The sequence below is a fragment of the Camelus ferus genome, chromosome 12 (assembly GCF_009834535.1).
Source record: "Camelus ferus isolate YT-003-E chromosome 12, BCGSAC_Cfer_1.0, whole genome shotgun sequence".
NCBI lineage: Eukaryota > Metazoa > Chordata > Mammalia > Artiodactyla > Camelidae > Camelus > Camelus ferus.
Window position 1 is genome coordinate 20206596 of NC_045707.1, and position 18464 is coordinate 20225059.

Below are 18464 nucleotides of genomic sequence, written 5' to 3' on the forward strand. Positions count from 1 at the left end.
GCGCGAGGCCGGAGTCGGGATTGCTGGAGCCTGGGCGGCCCGCCCCGAGCGCGCCCCACGCCCGAGTGCCCTGCAGCTTGGCTACGCAGAGCCCGCATGGGTCTCACCCTAATTTTTCTCCAGGAGTTGGACTAAGCTGAGGCCAAGATCCCAAACGCCCCCAAAATGCCTCCAAGGAGAAAGGTAATGGGGGTGGGGAGAACGCTCCATAGCCCGACCCCCTGAAGTTGGCCTCGCCCACTAACCAAATCACTCAACTCCCCTAGCCGGTTGGGTCACTTGAGGGATTTTCTGTCTGAATGTGAATGTTTCTGTGTGTTTTTGAAGGGGAGGGTGTTTTTGCCGCCTGCTTAGGGCACCTCAGTTTCCCCGGAACCTCCTCGAAACCCCATAACTCATCCACGCTGCCGAGGAACCCGAGCCCCGGAGGCCGCGTGAAATTGCACTGTCTCCGGCCGCTTCCTCCTCCAGGCCCGGCGCCGGCCCGGCCTCTCCCGGGGATTTGGTTGGGGGGCGGGGGTGGTTTCCAGCCTGGGAACAGACCCCGAAGCCCGCCTTTTCACTTCCACCCCGGGAGGGGCTCCCGCACCTGTCGCCGTCCCCTCTGCTGCCCCCCCACGGCCGCCTGGGAGAACAGCTGCCTCCCCTTGCCCACTGGACTCTGACCGCGCCGTCGGGGCGGCCGCCGTTGCCGCCGCTCTACTGAGGACCCAGATGGGCACACCGTTCCCACCGCAAGCGCTCACGCTTTCCCAGGCCTTCCGCGCCCGGGCTCTCGCCGGAGAAAAGGAGGAGGGGGCGGTGAAGGGGGACGCGGAGAGGGCACTAGAGACTGCGTCTCCGAAGGACATGGACTCCGGGCATCTCCAGCACGAGAACCCGGATCCTGGCCAGAGGCGGTCGGGCTCACCGCGAGTGGCGGCCCCTAAACCCTGCCAGGCTCTGAATAGCTCCTTCGGGCACCCCCTGGTGCCCAGCGGATGGCAGTGAGGCCCCACACGGCGTTGCATTCCGGATCCTGCCCAGAGAGCCTAATAATTTCCCTCAGAGTTTCAAGCCTGAAGACGTCAAGAACAGTTGAGCCTTGATGAAGAAAAATTTCGCCTCTCACTCTGAGCCAAGATTACTAAAATTCTTTAAACTTGCTCTGTCTTAATATGCACCCTGGAGAGCCCATTCTCTGTTAGAGGCTATCTTTGCCCTTGGGGCGTTGACTTTGCCCTGACCACTTACATAACAGTCATAATAGTAATAGCAACATTAACACATGCATACATATACTACATCGTTTGCAAGCATTTCCTCAAACTTAGAGAATGTTTCACTTAACATAAAGATTATGTGAGCTAAGCGACATCACTCTCCATTTTACAGAACTGGAAATGTGTGACTACTCCAAGGTCATCCACCTGGTGACCCTGGAGAGATGATCAGGTGATCAGGAGGAGGATTTCTTCTGTCACTCTGAGACTAGAGCTTCATCTGCTCAGAATCAAACTCCCACCAGATAACAACTAATACCACTTAAGGTGCCTTTCATTTTATTACTCATCCACCTCAACCTAGTGTTTAAGGCTCTGGTTCTGAAGGAGGAAACCCCTTTAGTTTCCTTGTTTGTCAAACAGTCATATTTACTTAAAGGTTATTGTTTGTATTTAATGAGAAAAAGTAGGTAGAGCTCTTCATTACTAGCTAGCAGTATTTCTTCCTGCTATTACCAACCCCAACCCTTCCCTCCCCAACTAGATCCCCAGGTGTGCTTACTGGCTTCCCTTCTTCAGTACATTATGCTAAACATCAGGGATATAAACACTGGATAAAGCTGACAAGTCTTTGTTCATCTCTTACTTCTTTCTTACTTCTTTCATCTCTGTTGGGTGCTGCCTGACTCTATAAATGAAAGAAGGGAGGATTTATTTAGGAAAGCTTGTTGCAGTTATCCAGCATCCCTTTATCTTTCCTTACTCTTAGTTGATGACTTTGGTTCTTATTTTACTGTGAAAATAAAAGTAACCAAAAGAAAACATCCTTATCTTTCTACCACCAATCTGGTTAATTTACCTCCATCGTTGCTTATATACTCTGACTACCATCATGTTACAATGAATTGTTTGCTACTATTTAAACCAACTGTCACTCTCCCATTCCCATCCGGCACCTCCACCCTCACCCTACCCTCCAGTTCTACACCTCAGTCATCTCTCCTTGCCTTTTTCCTCTCTTACCCCCTTTCTCTTATATTATCAACTGTTCCGTCTACTAGATCATTCCTATTAGCATACAAGTGTGCTGTAATATCTGCCCCCTTAAAAAATAAATAAAACAAACTTTCTTTGACCCCCATGGCCTTCTAGTTCTTTGCTTCTAACTACTGCAAGATACTCTCTTATACTGGTCCCTATGCTTTATTTGTTCACTACTCTAATGATTGCCTCCAGCTTCCTGCTACCACAAGCGATGCTGAAATAAATATCCTTGTACGTATATGTCTCCTTTGGTCCTGTGATAATTTCTTGTGCATATTGAGCTCCACACTGTCTGGAATGTCACACCACTAATGGTGTGATTTCTATATCCCAACCTTCTCGCCAATACTTGACATTATTCAACTTTATAATTTTTCAATTTGCCATGAATTTAAAATATCTCATTGCATTTCTGTAATTATTTATATGTTTGAACATCTCAAATTTCTTCTTACTTTTGGTTTTTCTCTTTAATGAATTGCATATTCGTTTTCCTTTGCCAATTTTTCTATTGAGATTCCAGTTTTTTAAAATTGATTTTTGGCTGTTTATTATATATATTTCAGATATTAGTCCTTCATTGATTTTAGACACTGCAAATATCTCTTCCCAACTTGCATCAGTAACTCTGTCAATCATATTGTTTATTGAACAGAGATCCTTAATTTTGGCATAATTTAATTAGTCAGTTTTACTTCATATGATTCATGATCTTGATACATTTAAAGACTTTCTTCCACACCCTGCAACGCATTTATTGAGGTATAATTGAGATGTAATTGATATACAGTAAACTGTACATATTTCAAGTCTACAGTGTGATGAGTTTTGACATACATACATAACCATAACCACAGTCAATGTAATGAACATATCCATCACCCAGGAATATTTCCTCGTGCCCTTTGGTAATCCTTCCCCATAATCTCCCCCTGCCGCTGCCCCACCCCAGCATGTGTATATCCAATTATTCAAGCACCATTTGTTCCTAGTAGTAGATTTTTAATACTAAAAAATGCTAGTACTACATAGTAAAAATTGGCACTTTTTAAAGTTATTTTGAGGGGAGAAAACTTTAGGGGAGGTATTTTACATATAGAATCCTTTGAACTGGACCATGTCAAATACTTAAAATAGGTAAAAAGTATATGCCAGGTAAGTTTCATGTAACACAAAGCCCCTGCAAGAATACAAGAATTAATGCAAAAACGAACAAAGCTCCACATATGCATTAGAACTAGCAAGAACATTAAAAAGATATCTGAGTACAACATGAATATTACCCAATCAATACTAGTTAGATTGATCCTAAAACTGAATAATGAAAATTCACGAAACAAATGTTATTGGTCCATCTCTAATGTGTGTATATCAAATAGCCTAAGTAAAATACTAGTTAACTTAATCAGTGTATTAAACAATAATCATCTGCACTTTCTTTCCTGAAGTTTCTGGAAAACTCGCATAAAGTGGTAAGAAACTATCCTCCAAAGTCAGTAGAACATATCTGCAAAATCATCAGGTCGAAACTTTTGGTAGGAAAGTCTTTGATTAACATTTTAATTTCTGTAGTGCTTATTGGTATTTTCAAGTTTTCAATTTCTCTTTGACCCATTTTGTTGTTTATATTTTCCCAGAAAGTTATCCATTTCACCTAGGTTTATAAATTCACTAGTGTATGATTATTAATAATGTTATTATTTTTTAAAAGTCTCTGTCCTGGGAGCTTCTGAGTTGGTGATCACATGGAGACGTGGGGGGAAGGCACCTGAAGGGCACCAAAGCTCCTTGCCCCTTCCCACATCCTTTGCCCTATACATCTTGTCCATCAGGCTGTTCTTGCATTATATCCTTTTATAATAACTAGTAATCTAGTAAGTAAAATATTTTAAAAATATTGTATCTGTGTGTTCTGTCTGCGGTGTTTGTGTCCCATTTCCATCCTGTATTTTGCTTACTTGCATTTTCTTTTTTTTTTTTGTCTTTTTTTTTTTTACATTTTTTATTGATTTATAATCATTTTACAATGTTGTGTCAAATTCCAGTGTTCAGCACAATTTTTCAGTCATACATGGACATATACACACTCATTGTCACCTTTTTTTCTCTGTGAGCTACCATAACGTTTTGTGTATATTTCCTTGTGCTATACAGTATAATCTTGTTTATCTATTCTACAATTTTGAAATCCCAGTCTATCCCTTCCCACCCTCCGCCCCCCTGGCAAACGCAAGTCTGTATTCTCTGTCTATGAGTCTATTTCTGTCCTGTATTTACGCTTTGTTTTTGTTTGTTTGTTTGTTTTTTAGATTCCACATATGAGCGATCTCATATGGTATTTTTCTTTCTCTTTCTGGCTTACTTCACTTAGAATGACATTCTCCAGGAGCATCCATGTTGCTGCAAATGGCGTTATGTTGGTTTTTTTTTTTTTTTTTTTTGTCTTCTTTATCTTTCTAGCTAGAGTTCTCTTTTGTTTGCCCTCTGGTTCATTGATTATATTATTCCCTTTATTCATATTTCTTCTCCATGCATCTCATAGATTTAGCTTCTTAATGATATCCTTCAGATCTTCCATATTGCAGCTTATTGTTTGAGAGGGTATATCAAAATCCTCAGTTCTTTTTTTTAATTGAAGTATCGTTGACTTACAATATTGTGTTAGTTTCTGATGCGCAGCAAAGTGATTCAGTTATACACGTAGATACATATTCTTTTTCATATTCTTTTCCATTATGGCTTATTACAGGATATTGAGTATAGTTCCCTGAACTGTAAAGTAAGACCTTGTTTATCTATTTTATATATAGTAGCTTATATCTGCTAATCCCAAACTCCTAAGTTATCCCTACTCCCCTTTCCCTTTTGGTAACCTTAAGTTTGTTTTCTATGTCTGTGAGTCTGTTTTTGTTTTGTAAATAAGTTCATTTGTGTCATATTTTTGATTCCTCGTATAAGTGATATCATGTGGCATTTGTTTTTCTAACTTACTTCACTTAGTACGATAATCTCTAGGTCCATCCATGTTGCTGCAAATGGCATTATTTCATTCTTTTTTATGGTTGAGTAGTATTCCTGTGTGTGTGTGTGTGTGTGTGTGTGTGTGTGTGTGTGTGTGTACACAACTTCTTTATCCATTCATTTGTTGATGGACATTTAGTTTGCTTCCATGTCTTGGCTACTGAAAACAGTACAACAGATTTTCACTCTAAAATCTCCAGTTCTAATAGTTGATTCATTCTTGAGTTGAATGTTTTGTTCATTAGTTTCTAAACTTTTTTGGTTTCTTTCAAATGTACTTAACATTCCATGTCTCTAATTAAAACTTTATTTATAGCCTAGAAAATTTGAGAAACTTTAAAGTATTTCATAATTTCTCATCTTTCTTAACCCCAGGTTTACTAATAATAGTATGTTTTTAGTTTCCAGACATTTGAGGACTTTAAAAAGTTATCCTTTGATTAGTAATTTCTCATGTTATTGTGTTAGTCATAGAACACAGACTGTGTAATGTTGATTCTTTAACATGGAATATTAGGTTTCCTTTGTAACTTAGTAGGTAGTCATGTTTTGTAAATGTTTCACAAGTGCTAGAAAAAGTATATGATCTGTTTGTTAGGGGTAGAATTCTCCATGTCTAATATATTGCACTTGTTAATTGCATTATTCAGATCTAGATCTCCTTATTGTCTGTCTGCTTGATCCATCTGTTTCTAAGAGAGCTATGTAAATATTTCCAGTTCCAATAGTTGATTTGTATTTCTCTCCTGAATGTGTCAGTTGGTGTTTGATAACTGTAAAATGAGGAGAATAATAGTCTTTTCTTATAGGATTATAATGAAGAGTAAGAATTAATCCATGTAAAGCCTACAAGAGTATGCCTGGCAGACAGAAGGTACTCAGTAAAGTTAAGTATTAAAATTTATATAGTTTGAGCCTACATTGCCAAACACACTTATGATGGATATATTTTCTTGTTCTCCTGTTTGTTAGGTAACTCTCTCCTTTGCCCCATAATTTTTTTGGTGGGGGTGGGGTGGGTAATTAAGTTTGTTTATTTAAAAAAAGTTTTTTTAAAGGAGGCACTGGGGATTGAACCCAGGACCTCATGCATGCTAAGTACATGCTCTACCATTGATATATACCCTCCCCGCCCACTGCCCCATAATTTTTTGCCTTAATTTTTATCACATTAAAATCCCAATTTGCTTTTGGTTTATCTTTGCCTGGTAAAGCTTTTTCCCTTGATCACATATTGCGTTCCCAGGGAAGCCAACTCTGAAGTGTAGGTTAGAGTTCAGGCAGTTTATTAGTGCGTGCTCTTGGGATCAGTACTTACAGGAAAGGAAGGAAACAAGACTGGAAGAAGTTGAGCGGTCACAACGCTTCAACTAATTCTGAAGGGAACTCTGGAAAAAGATTAATCTCTCACTCTCTGGAGACCAAGTGTCTTACCCAAGGCATCCGACATACCTGCCACTTCCTGCTCAACCAGTCCATTTTGCATGATGTTATCAACCAGCAGCTCAATGTAGTGGTGTTCTGGGAGCTGTGCAGCTGGTCAGGCCTCCTTAGACTATTTTATGACAGAGGGCAGGAGATGCAACATAGCCTTGGGGCAAGAATGTAAATGTATATCATCGCCTATTCCAGATGAATGTATGTGAACTGTTCTCCTATCTGATAGGGCTGGGAAGGAATGTGTTTGCCAGACCACGGGCTGCATACGGCATACTGCATACGGCAAGACCCTGTTACTCTGCTCTAGCAATGATACCACATACGGCAAAGCAGCTGCTACTAGGGCTAGTAGTTGGTTGGGTTTGCAGTCGTTCACTGTAATCCTCCAGGGTCTGTTTGTCTTTTGCAGGGACCAGACTGGTGAATCAATTGAAGATACAATGGAGACTATGACATTTGCTTCCTTTAGATCTTTGTTGTCCAATATGGTAGCCACTAGCCGTAAGTATTGATTTCAAGAAGTTAGAAAAAGAGAACAAATTAAATCCAAAGAAAGTAGAAGAAAGTAAGTAATAAAGGCAAGAGCTGAAACTAATGAAATATAAAATAAATATACAATGTTGAAGATCAACAAAGCTAAGTTTGTTCTAATAACAGGAATAAAAAAGGAGACTTCCTACGGATTCTACAGTTAGGAAGAGGATATCATGAATAACTTTATTAAAATAAATTTTAAAATTTGGTTGAAATAGAAACATTTTTAGGAAAACAAAACTGTATTTGATAAAATTCAACACCCATTATGATTTTTTAAAAATGTATTAAACTGGGAATAGATAGGAACTTTTAAAAATTTGATAGAGGGTATCTGTCAAAAACCTATAGTAAATATCATACCTAGTGGTAAAATATTGAAAGTTTTCCCCTGTTACAGAAAATGGACTATTGTTAGGGGGAGGGTACAGTGCAAGAGGTAGAGAGCATGCTTAGCATGCATGAGGTTCTGAGTTCAATCCCCGGTACTTCCCCTAAGAATAAATAAATAAACCTAACCCCACCCCGCCACAAGAAAAGAAAATGGACTACTGATACATGCTACAATGCAAATAAACCTTAAAAAGATTATGCTAAGTGAAAGGAAGCCAGGCATACAAGATCACATATTGTTTGATTCCATTTATATAAATTATCCAGAATAGGTAAATCCATAAAAACAGAAAGATCGGTGCTGCCAGGGGCTAGGGATAGTGCGTATGGGGAGTAACTGCTTAATGGACATGGGGTTTTATTTGGGGGTAAGAAAAATGTTTTAGAACTATATAGAGGTGGCAGTTGTATAATACTGTAAATGAACTGAATGACATTGCAATTTTTTTTTTCTTGTAATGTCTTTTTCCAGCTTTGGTATTGGGGTAATGTTGGCCTCATAGAATGAGTCAGGGCATTTCTTCTTCTTTCTCCTTCTCCTTCTTCCTTCTCTTCTTAAGAGTTTGAGAAGAATTAGCGTCAGTTTTTCAAATGTTTGGTAGATTTCACCAAAGAAGCTGTCTGGTCCTGGACTCTTTTGATTAGGGGGTTTTCTACTTGTTATGAGTCTGTTAGACCTCTTATTTCCTCTTGATACAGTTTCGCTAATCCCTGTGTTTCCAGGGATTTGCTCATTTCTTTCTCTTTTATTTTTATTTTTTGTATATATATATATACACATATATTTATTGAAGTATAGTCAGTTTACAATGTTGTGTCAATGTCCGGTGTACAGCACAATACTTGTCATATAGGAACATATGTATATTCATTTTCATGTTCTTTTTCACCATAAGTTACTACAAGATACTGAATATAGTTCCCTTTGCTAGGGATTTGCTTATTTCATCTAGGTAATCTAATTTGTTGGTGTACAATTGTTCACAGTATTGTCTTATAGTAAGGTTGCTAGTAATGTCTCCACTTCTGATTTTAGTTATTTGTTATCTCTTTTTTTCGGACTAGTTAAAGTTTTGTCAGTTTTGTTCTTTTCAAAAAATTAACTTTAGGTTTCATTTATTCTATTATTTTTCTATTCCTTATTTCATTTGTCTCTGTTCTAATCTTTATCATTTCCTTCCTGTGCTAGCATTAGGTTTAGTTTGCTCTTCCTTTGCTATATCTTCCTCTTCTTTCTGATCTCTAAATGGTGAGGGGTTTTAGAGCTCAGTCCTTGTGTTTCAGTGTCTACTCTCACTCCATAAGTTAGGAAGTAGGGGAGATCCAGCAAAGAAGAGAGAGAGCAAATGTGTCCATGAAGAAGAAGAAGAACCAAGAGAGAAGACTGTCTCAGAAGAAAAGCAAAGAAACTTTAAACAAGCAGGGACAAACACTGCCGGGAGGGCAAAAAGGATGAGGATTGAAAATTGACCAGGGATTTGATCATATGTGGAGATTTTTGATGACTTTAACAAGACAAGTTTCTCTCACTTGAGAAACTAAACCTGATTTATAGTGGATTGAAGCTAGACTGGGGGAAGCTATCAAAAACTACTATCTACTTTCAGACCCTACAGATTACCCTTCTACTATCAGAAGAATTCAAGAGCCACCTTGAAGAGAACCCCAATGTAACTAGGGTAATAACTACAGTGGACTGGAGCACATTAAATATAATTAAATCCATGAGTTCATAATGCTCCTTAAAGAAATACGAACTAGTCATCACTGGAAGGTGATAGGAACCAACCCATTATTTTGAAAACTCTACATAAAGTATCAAACACTTATCCTGTCTTTCCTATGTAAACTGTACAGCAGAGTAGCCTACTACAGCTCTGAGGGGAAGTTTCTCACACGAATATACCAGCTAATAAATGAAGAAGTGATAATGTAATTAGAATATCACCATTTTGCAACTCCCAATGAATTTATGGATTTAAGCTTTGAGCAACAATAGCTGCTAACATCACTAAAAAAGATAACGAGATATTATATGCCTCCTAATGGAAGAACTCACCGACATCTATGAAGTCTCACCAGAGTAACCAAATCTGAATCTGATCAGCCTCTCAGTCCAATACCAATTTACATCAAATTCATAGAACAGAGGAAAGATACCACACAGTCAGCAAAATACAGAATGCAGGATATTTTATAGGACAACAATCTAAGTTTCTTTAACAAACAGACTGCAAGAGAAAGATACCCTAGAAGATTAATAGATGATTTCAGTTTCCCCTGAATACTCCCAGGATAAGGAATGTCTTTTTGAGACAATCAATACAGGGCTGGGCCACTCTGAGAGTCAGAAATGTTTTTACTTTCTCTAAAAGTGCACTAAATTCCTTTTTTTTTTAAAATTATCTTTTAATGTATTTTTTTTGTAGGGGAGTAATTAGATTTATTTATTTATTTTTAATGGAGGTACTGGGGATTGAACCCAGTACCTCGTGCATGCTAGGTATGCACTCTACCACTGAGCTATACCCGCCCCAGATTCCTTTTTAAAAAGTCAAAAAATGCTGTTTATATATCCTTAAAATATATTTTGAAGGATACACAAGAAACTGCCTATAGGAATGGATGCAAACATCACTGCATATCCTTCTGTACTTTTTGTTTTGTTCATGTTTTATGTAGTCAAAAAATGAAATAATTGGAAAGGAAGGAAGGAGGGAGGATGGAAGGAAGGTAAGAAGGAAGGAAAATCTTCAGACCAAATATGTTTCTCTGTAATTTCTACCAGGTAGGCCTAGTTCTACCCTCTGGTTAATCCCGCTTCTATGTAACAACCCTTCACATGTTTGAAGATGTCTGTCTTTTCTCCTTTTGTTTTCTTTTCTCCAGCCAAATGTCTCCAGGTCCTCCCATTGTTCTTTAAATGACTCGCTTAACAATCTCTTCTCTATTGCCCCGTCTCTCTTGGCTGTTCGTGGTCCAGTTTGTCAATGTGTGTTGCCCAAGACGGAATATCAGATTGCAAGTGGGGCTATCACTTAGCACATCCTGAACACTATGTCTATTAATGGAAACAAAGACTAAATTAAATGACCCAGCAATTCCATTCCTGGTTATATACCACAGAGAAATGAAAACATATGTCCCCACCAAAACTTGTACATGAGTGTTCATAACAGCATTATTCATAATAGCCAAAAGATGAAGGAAACCAGAATATGTCATCTCAAAATACGTCTCTTTGACATAAAAATTATTTTGAGCTAAAGGCAATTACAAACAGCAAACACAGAAAAAGCTCTCTCTCCCCCCTCTTCCTTTTCTGCCTAAAGGCAGGATATAAAATTTCCTTTACTGGAGACACTCTAGACCCTTATCAGCCCAGAGATGGCACCAGAAAAATCTGCAAACAAATCTCACTCCATTAGTTTCCTCACACATATTTATCTTTCCACAGTTTCCTACCCTTGGAAGCTTAAAGCCCTTTTCTTTTGTCCTATCATTTCTCCACAAATTTATTCTTTCTTCTTGAAGATGCCATATGAGACAGAGTTCCAAGTCACTGCTTCCAGTTACTCTTTGTTGAGGTTTCTCCTGTGTGATGTGCACTGCATATGCTAATAAACTTGTTTGTTTTTGTCTTGTCAATCTATCTTTTTGTTAAAGAGCCCCAGCTGAGAACCTAAGACGGGTAGAGGTAAAGTTTTGCCTCCCCTACAATGGAAACAACCCAAATGTCTATCAACGGGAAAATGGACAAACAAAATGTGGTATATCCATACAACTGAATATCATTTGCCCATAAAAAGAATAGAATATTGATGAATGCTACAACTTGAATGAACCTTGAAAACATTATGCTGTATGAAAGAAGCCAGACAGGAAAGTTCACATATTATATAATTCCATTTTTATGAACATCCTGAGAAACATAATCTTTACAGTCTGAAAGTAGATTAATGGTTGCTTAGGTCTGGGAGGACGATGCGGGGATAGGAGGATGATAGTGAATGGTATGAAGTTTTTTAAAAATTGAAGTATAGTCAGTTATAATGTGTCAATTTCTGGTGTGCAGCACAATGTCCCAGTCATGCATATACATACATATATTCATTTTCAATTCTTTTTCATTAAAGATTATTACAAGACACTGAATCTAGTTCCCTGTGCTATACAGAAGAAATTTGTTTTTTATCTGTTTTGAGGTTTCTTTTTGAGGTGATGGAAACGTTCCAAAATTGACTATAGTGGTGGTTACATGTATCTGTGAATATACTAAAACCCATTGAATTGTACACTTTCAATGGGTTAATTACATACATAAATTATATCTCAATGTGAATTTTTGAAAGAATATATTTTTGTTTTTAAAAAAGTAAATTAACATTTTTGGTCAATTTCATCATAGTGTCACTTCGTATAGGGTTGCTGCTGACTTGTCTTTCCAGAAGCTGTTATTAAACCAGCCTATACTCGATCATCCGTTATGAATTGGGGGTCTGAATGAGCTTTCACTTATCTTGGCTATTTATCATCTTTTTGAGATTCATCCTTTTTCTGGCCATTATATTGCCTTTTGGATTCTGATAATGTTTTCTGCTATGCAAGCTATCTGAAAATCAGATCACTGAAATTCAGTTTTTTATTCATCATTTATACTGTATTATTTCCATGGATTCTAATCTTTGTCTCCACAATCCATTATCTTTACTGCAGTTTGTGATGTTTAAAAAGACAAAACAAAACAGAAATTTCATCAGACCTCTCCCTTACTTAAAATCTTCTAAAGGACTTTCATTGCCCTCAGGATAAAGGCTTAGAAAGCCCTACACTGACCTGGTCCAATCCTCCAGCTTTGTCTCTCACCACTTCTCTATCCCATTTTGTGTATCTGCCACAAACTGACTCTTTTCTCTCAACCTCCTAATATGCTACTTCTTCTGGAACATTTTTCCTTCAACAAATATTTATTGAGCCCTATTTCCCAGGCGCTATTCTTGAGCTCCCTCGGCACTTACAACCTAGGGAGAAAAAGATAATGGACAAGTACACATATCACTACCACGTGAAGAAGAGTAAAGCATAAGCAGGGTCCCATACAAGAGTAAGGAGGGGGGGTCTGTGTGGTGGTGGGTGGGGAGACGGCAGCCGCAAGGCAGCTCGGTTCTTGGATTTCACAAATCCCCACCAAAATAAAACACAGACAGAACAGAGTAACTAGCTGGCAAAACCAAAAATTCATGGGCAACATTACAACAAAACTAGGTGACAAAGTGTCCCCACAAACCCCAAAATACAAGCAGCGGGAATGAACACCGAAAGCCACAAGACCTGCTTGTTGTAATGGGCGTGTATGCAGGAGAGAGCAGAGGAAGCAACCCGGGGGTCTGAGAGGGAGAACAGGACGAGCTCCAAATGGCAAGCCTGGCCGGCCGATCCGACAACGGCAGCTGAAACTGAGGGAAGTTTTGCGCCCCCAGTGGCGGGTGAAGGCAAAGGCCCCCACGTACCGGCATGGCCTGAAGAGTTTGGGTTAGTTACTTCACCCCTTTAAACTCTCCAAGCTGACCATCCAGGGCTCCCTTGCGGGACAGGCCCCAGACTTAAGAAAAACTGCCGAGAGAGGAATCAAAAATTGAGCAGGAATGGGGCAACGGAGACAAAAGAAGAGAAGGTCCGGAGGAAAGTGGGGTCGGGGTACGAAGCAGGAAAATCTCACAGAGCAAGCCACCGTATTTTAAACACTGACCCCAAAGCAACAGAACAGGGAGCTCTGTCGAGATAGGAAACCTACCTGAACAAATCCTTCAGGAAAATTAAATTCAGGTAAAGATAAGCAGCAGAAAGTATCAAGTTAAATCCTATACAAAGTTACTATATAAAAAAAAGAGAATCAGAAATAGAAAATCAGCCCTGTAGGCAAAGAAAGCCTGCCAGAGACATACGCTCACAAAACAGGCGAAACTTGTAACATTTTATTTCAAAATGAGCCAAAAGGCATTAAGAAAGTGATAAGAAACATGAAAGAATAACAAAGGCCAGAAAATTTAAGCTCAAGAAGCTTGAAGTAATAGAACTCAAGGAAAAAACTGAAGTAAAGGAAAAAACATTCTGGCAATGAAGACTGAACCATAAGGAACCCAAGAGCAAATAAACGCCAGTAATGCCTTAAAAGAAATGATGAAAAAGAGGAAGAAATTAAAAGTTGAATGAAGTAAGAGGATTCAAGAAAAAAATGACAAATGTTACAAACAAGGAAGATATAAAATCCTTGACTCGTATTTTCTTTCTTTAGGTAACACTTAGAGTGTCTTCATGGACCCCACTAATAGGTTAATATAAATCTCTGAAAAAGAAAAATAAAGCAAAGGAACAGAAAAACACCAAATACTACTCAAGATAACTTCCCTAAAATTTAAATTTTCAAAACTGTGTATTAAAAGAATATGGAAGTTACTCAAAAATATTGATCTAGAATGACCAACACCAAGACATATTCTAATAAAATTACTAGACTTTAAAGGAAAAAAAAAATTCTTGATCAGACAAAAAGAGTATGACTCATAAGGGTCAGGTTAGAAAATTATCAGACTTTTTGACAGCAGTAATTTATGCACAAAGGAAATGAAGTTGACATATTTTAAATATTCAAGAAAAGAGCATGTGAGCCAAAGCAAACTAATCTTCAACTATAGTGGCCACAGACAAATTGTTATCAATATGCAGGAACTCAGGGAATATTGTTCCCATGAGTCTTTCCTAAGAAATCCACTAGAGAATGCACTTCAGACAACCCAGCTTCCTAGACGGACATCAACATAAGGGCTGTGAATGAGTACTGTAATATTAGTTACTTACAAAACTCGGACTGAATGAAGGTTAAAAGAGAGAGCATAGTATATAATGACCATAGAATCTGACAATGTAGATATTATAACCACACAAAATGGGAGGGAATGACATTTGCAAAAAAATTTTTAATCTGTTTTCAGTAATCATAATTGGTGGAGGCAATATTACTAGTTTATTCTGAGACTGTTGAATGTGTCATGTGGGGTAAAGCAAATGAGTAATTATGAAATATTCTAATTCTCTATTTATGTACCTTTAAGAACCATGATTATTATTATTTATGGTTTATAGAGGTTTATTAAAATTGAAAGTTGATTGATCTTCTATCCCGTAAGTATCCAGCAAGCTGCCTGTCAACTGGTAAGCTGCATGACTGCTGCTGTCATTAATGCTCTTGAAATCTTCAGAGTAAGCGAAGGTCTGCCTTTGCTTAAAATTCCTTGTTCTATGCTTTGTAGCCAACCCAACTCTTCACATCTTTGTGTACAAGGTCACCAAAATCTGCACTCAAGCAAGCCATCCACAGATAAAAACATACAGCCAGTAGCAAAACAAAAAGTTGGTCCAGACACATCAAAGACTGCAGTCCACCCCTTCAACTTCCAGCTAATTCTCCTTCGTGCCTGTTTGTCTGTGGCCAGAGTGTGAAGCTTCCTCTTTAGAACCTGGGAAGAAACAGCCTCATGTAAACTTGGGTGCAATCTCTACGAAGAACCACAATTTTTGATGCAAGAAAGAAAATACAGATTTTTTTTGTAGTTTGATAGTTCCAAATTTGAATTAGAAATATCAGTATGAACACTCTATTACATAGCTTTGTCCAATGAAAAGACCTCGAGTGACCAACGCAATAGTCACGAGCGTTCCTAGTTCATGGTGCTCTCTAATTTCCATTTCTCATTAAAGAAACCAAAATTCTTGGAGAAATAGGTGGAGACTGCCGGATGCTGGGGAAATGGTGGGATCCATGGATTGGAGGTAAATGTGAAGAAAACAAACTATTGAGATCGGCATGGTTGAGCCAGTGACCTGGAAGGTGAGGTGGTTATTGGAGAGCTGGGTTTGAGGTTTCTAAGATGGTAGTTTTTTGGTCGTGCAGAGGTCTAAAATTAAAATTACTAAATATTAAAAAAAGGAGAGAGAGAGGAAAGAATCTTCCAGGGGTGCTCATCACAGAGTGGGGGTTCAGGAGAGCACAGAGGCTGGGACTGAGGCAGGTCAGGGAGGCAGACAGTAGTGTTGGACTGAAGGAAGGAAGTGGGGGGAGGAAACAAGCTCTGATGGAATTGTCCGATGGTCTCTTTGTGGAAGGAAACATTTCTTCTTAAACTGCTTTATTGTGGCATAACTGACATATAATGAACCACGTATGTTTAAAGTGGTCAGTTTAAGAAGAGCAAAGCCTTTAGGTAGAATGACAGACCCATGCCCTGAGCAGAGGGGAGCTTCCAGAGTCCTTCTCACTGCAGTCAGTCCTCCGGACATTTAGTTCATGCCAGGGTCATTTCCTTGTTCTAATTGTGCTTTAATTGCTTTCAAAGTATATTTGCATATGGCCTGCAAATAATGCAGTTTTAGCTCTTTCTGCTAAGTATTACACTTTTTTCTTTCTCTATTTTTTGAACTTTGGTCAGAATCTCTAGTACACTCATTCAAAAAATATTTATTGACAGCCAACTACGTGCTAAGCAAACATTTTTGAGGTCTCTGCCCTCAAAAAGCTTACAATCTATTTGCAAAAAGAGGCTGTATATTAAACAGCAGTCGTGCCAGTGACCATTTGTATTATGTTAACCATAGTTAACATATAATATACAGCTGTTAACCTTTACCAGGTGAAGCAACTTTCCTTCTATCTTTGATTATTGAAAGTTATTTTTTAGGTTTATTATAAACAGCACTGAACTCTACCAAAAGCTCTTTTTGTCTCTCTTTGGATAATTCTATGATTTTTCTCACTGAGTCTATTAATGTGGTAAATTACATTTTTAGATTTCTTGTTATTGAATTATTCTTGCATTACCACGATAAACTCTGCTTGATAATGATTTATTTTTAAAGAGACATTTGATTTAGTTTAATTCAGTTCATTGCTATTTTTAAACAGCTTTATTGAGGTACAACTGACATTGACAGTGAGCTCCAAATGTCTAAGCTGATAAGCTTTGACGTATGTGTGTGAAGCCATCATCACAGTCAGGATAATGAACGTATCTATGACTCTCGAAGTTTCCTCGGGAGCACTCATTTCTAACGCATCACTTGGGTTATAGCTGCTTTGGGGGCACCTGCCCACTATGGTGGGACCTGGTGGTGCGGGGGGCCCAATGGTGGCAGTGGTGCTGCCTCAGTGGTGGCTGGGTGGCTGCGAGCTGTTCCCTCAGACTGCACTCATGGCTCATTCCTTCTCATCCTTGGCCCTCAGCAGAGACCACATAGCTCAGAAGCCCTCTGACACCTCCAGACGAGAGTGGTTGCTCCTGTTCTGATCTCCCACTGCACTGACCCTATCGTTGGTCTCCTTTTATGTTACTGGCAGTTTAATTGTCTCCCTATCCAGATAGACTGTAAGCTCTTTGAGGGCAGAGACCAACTCTGTGTTTGTTTAGCACTATATTTCCCAGCATCTTGAGCATAGTATGCCTTCAGTAAATATTTTTGGATGAATTAATGAATGAATGAATCAACCAATCAGCATTTTAAGTGTTGAAGACGCAAAGGTGAATGAACATTGGATCCAGCCCTAAAAGGCACACAGCCTAATGGAGGAGCAGAAAGGTTAACAGATGCATTCGTTTCTATGAAGAGCAGTAAGTGCTGTGACAGAATCCAGTACGGTGCAGGCACAAAAGGACTGGTTATCTGTTCTGGCAGGGGACATGGTCTGAGAAGGCTACAGGGTGGGTGCAGAGCCTGAGTCAGGGTGATTAAACTAGGACTGAGGGTTATGGCTGCTACAAGCTGATTAATGGCCCCCAAAGATGTCATATCCTCCCCTATGAAACCTGTGACTATATTACCTTACATGGTAAAAGGGACTTTGAGGACATGATTAAGTTAAGAATCTTGAGATGGGAAAATTTTCCTGCATTGTCTGGGTCGGCCCAGTGAGATCACAGGGTCCTTACAAGAGGGAGCCGTGACTGTCAGGGAAATGTGCAGCTGCTGTGCTGCTGACGTTGACGATGGAGGAGGAGGCCACAGCCAAGGAACGCAGGCAGCCTCTCGCAGTGGGAAAAGGGAAGGAAGGGGATTCTCCGAAGAGCCTCCAGAAGGAACTCAGCTCTGCTTCTATCTTGATCTTAGCTCCACATGACCCATTGCAGGCTTCTGACATCTGAAACTGTAAGATAATAAATAAATCTGTGTTGTTTTAAGCCACTGAGTTTGTGGTAATTTTGTTACAGCAACCATGGGAACTTGTATTAGTACAACGGCCCACGACCTGAAACCTTCCTTCGTGACCTCAGACATCAGTCATTCATTCAGTGCCATGCACTGTTCTAAACACCAAGGAAACAGCAGTAAAATGAGACAAGGTCTCTGCCCTCAAGGAGCTTACATTCTAGGGAGGGTAGACAATTAACAGACAACTCAAGAAATAACTGCAGTAGTAAGGGGCATGACGAAAACGAAACCAGGTACCAGGGAAAGGACCACTGGTGTGCCAGGGGAAGGGCTACTTTAGACACAATGGTCAGAGGGGAATTCTCTCAGGTGACATTTGCACCAAGACTTGCATGACGAGAAGGACCAGTTGTATGTTGATCTGGGGAAGAGCATTCCTGGCAGAGCAACCAGGAAGGGCACGGGCCCTGAGGGAGCAATGAGCTCGGAGTGTCTGAGGAAGAGAGGAGGTCCATGCGCTGGAGCAGAAAGGGTCACGGGAGGTCAGAGAGGAATGGTGGAGCCGTATCATGCGGAGGCTCGTATCCACAGCAAGGAGCTGGGATTTTATTTTACTTGCAGAAGGAGGCT

At 39.4% G+C, this 18464-nt stretch overlaps 1 long non-coding RNA gene across 2 annotated transcripts; it reads left to right on the forward strand.

Annotated features, from left to right (window-relative positions):
* Positions 1 to 67: 67 nt before the first annotated feature.
* LOC106729016 lies at positions 68 to 17824 on the forward strand. 2 transcript variants are annotated; one of them, XR_004324529.1, is made up of 4 exons: positions 68 to 183; positions 6077 to 6153; positions 7117 to 7208; positions 14945 to 17824. It is a non-coding gene; the product is annotated as an uncharacterized LOC106729016 (long non-coding RNA). The 2 variants fall into 2 exon arrangements; XR_001365288.2 differs by having other exon boundaries at positions 6077 to 6141.
* The last annotated feature ends 640 nt before the right edge of the window (positions 17825 to 18464 follow it).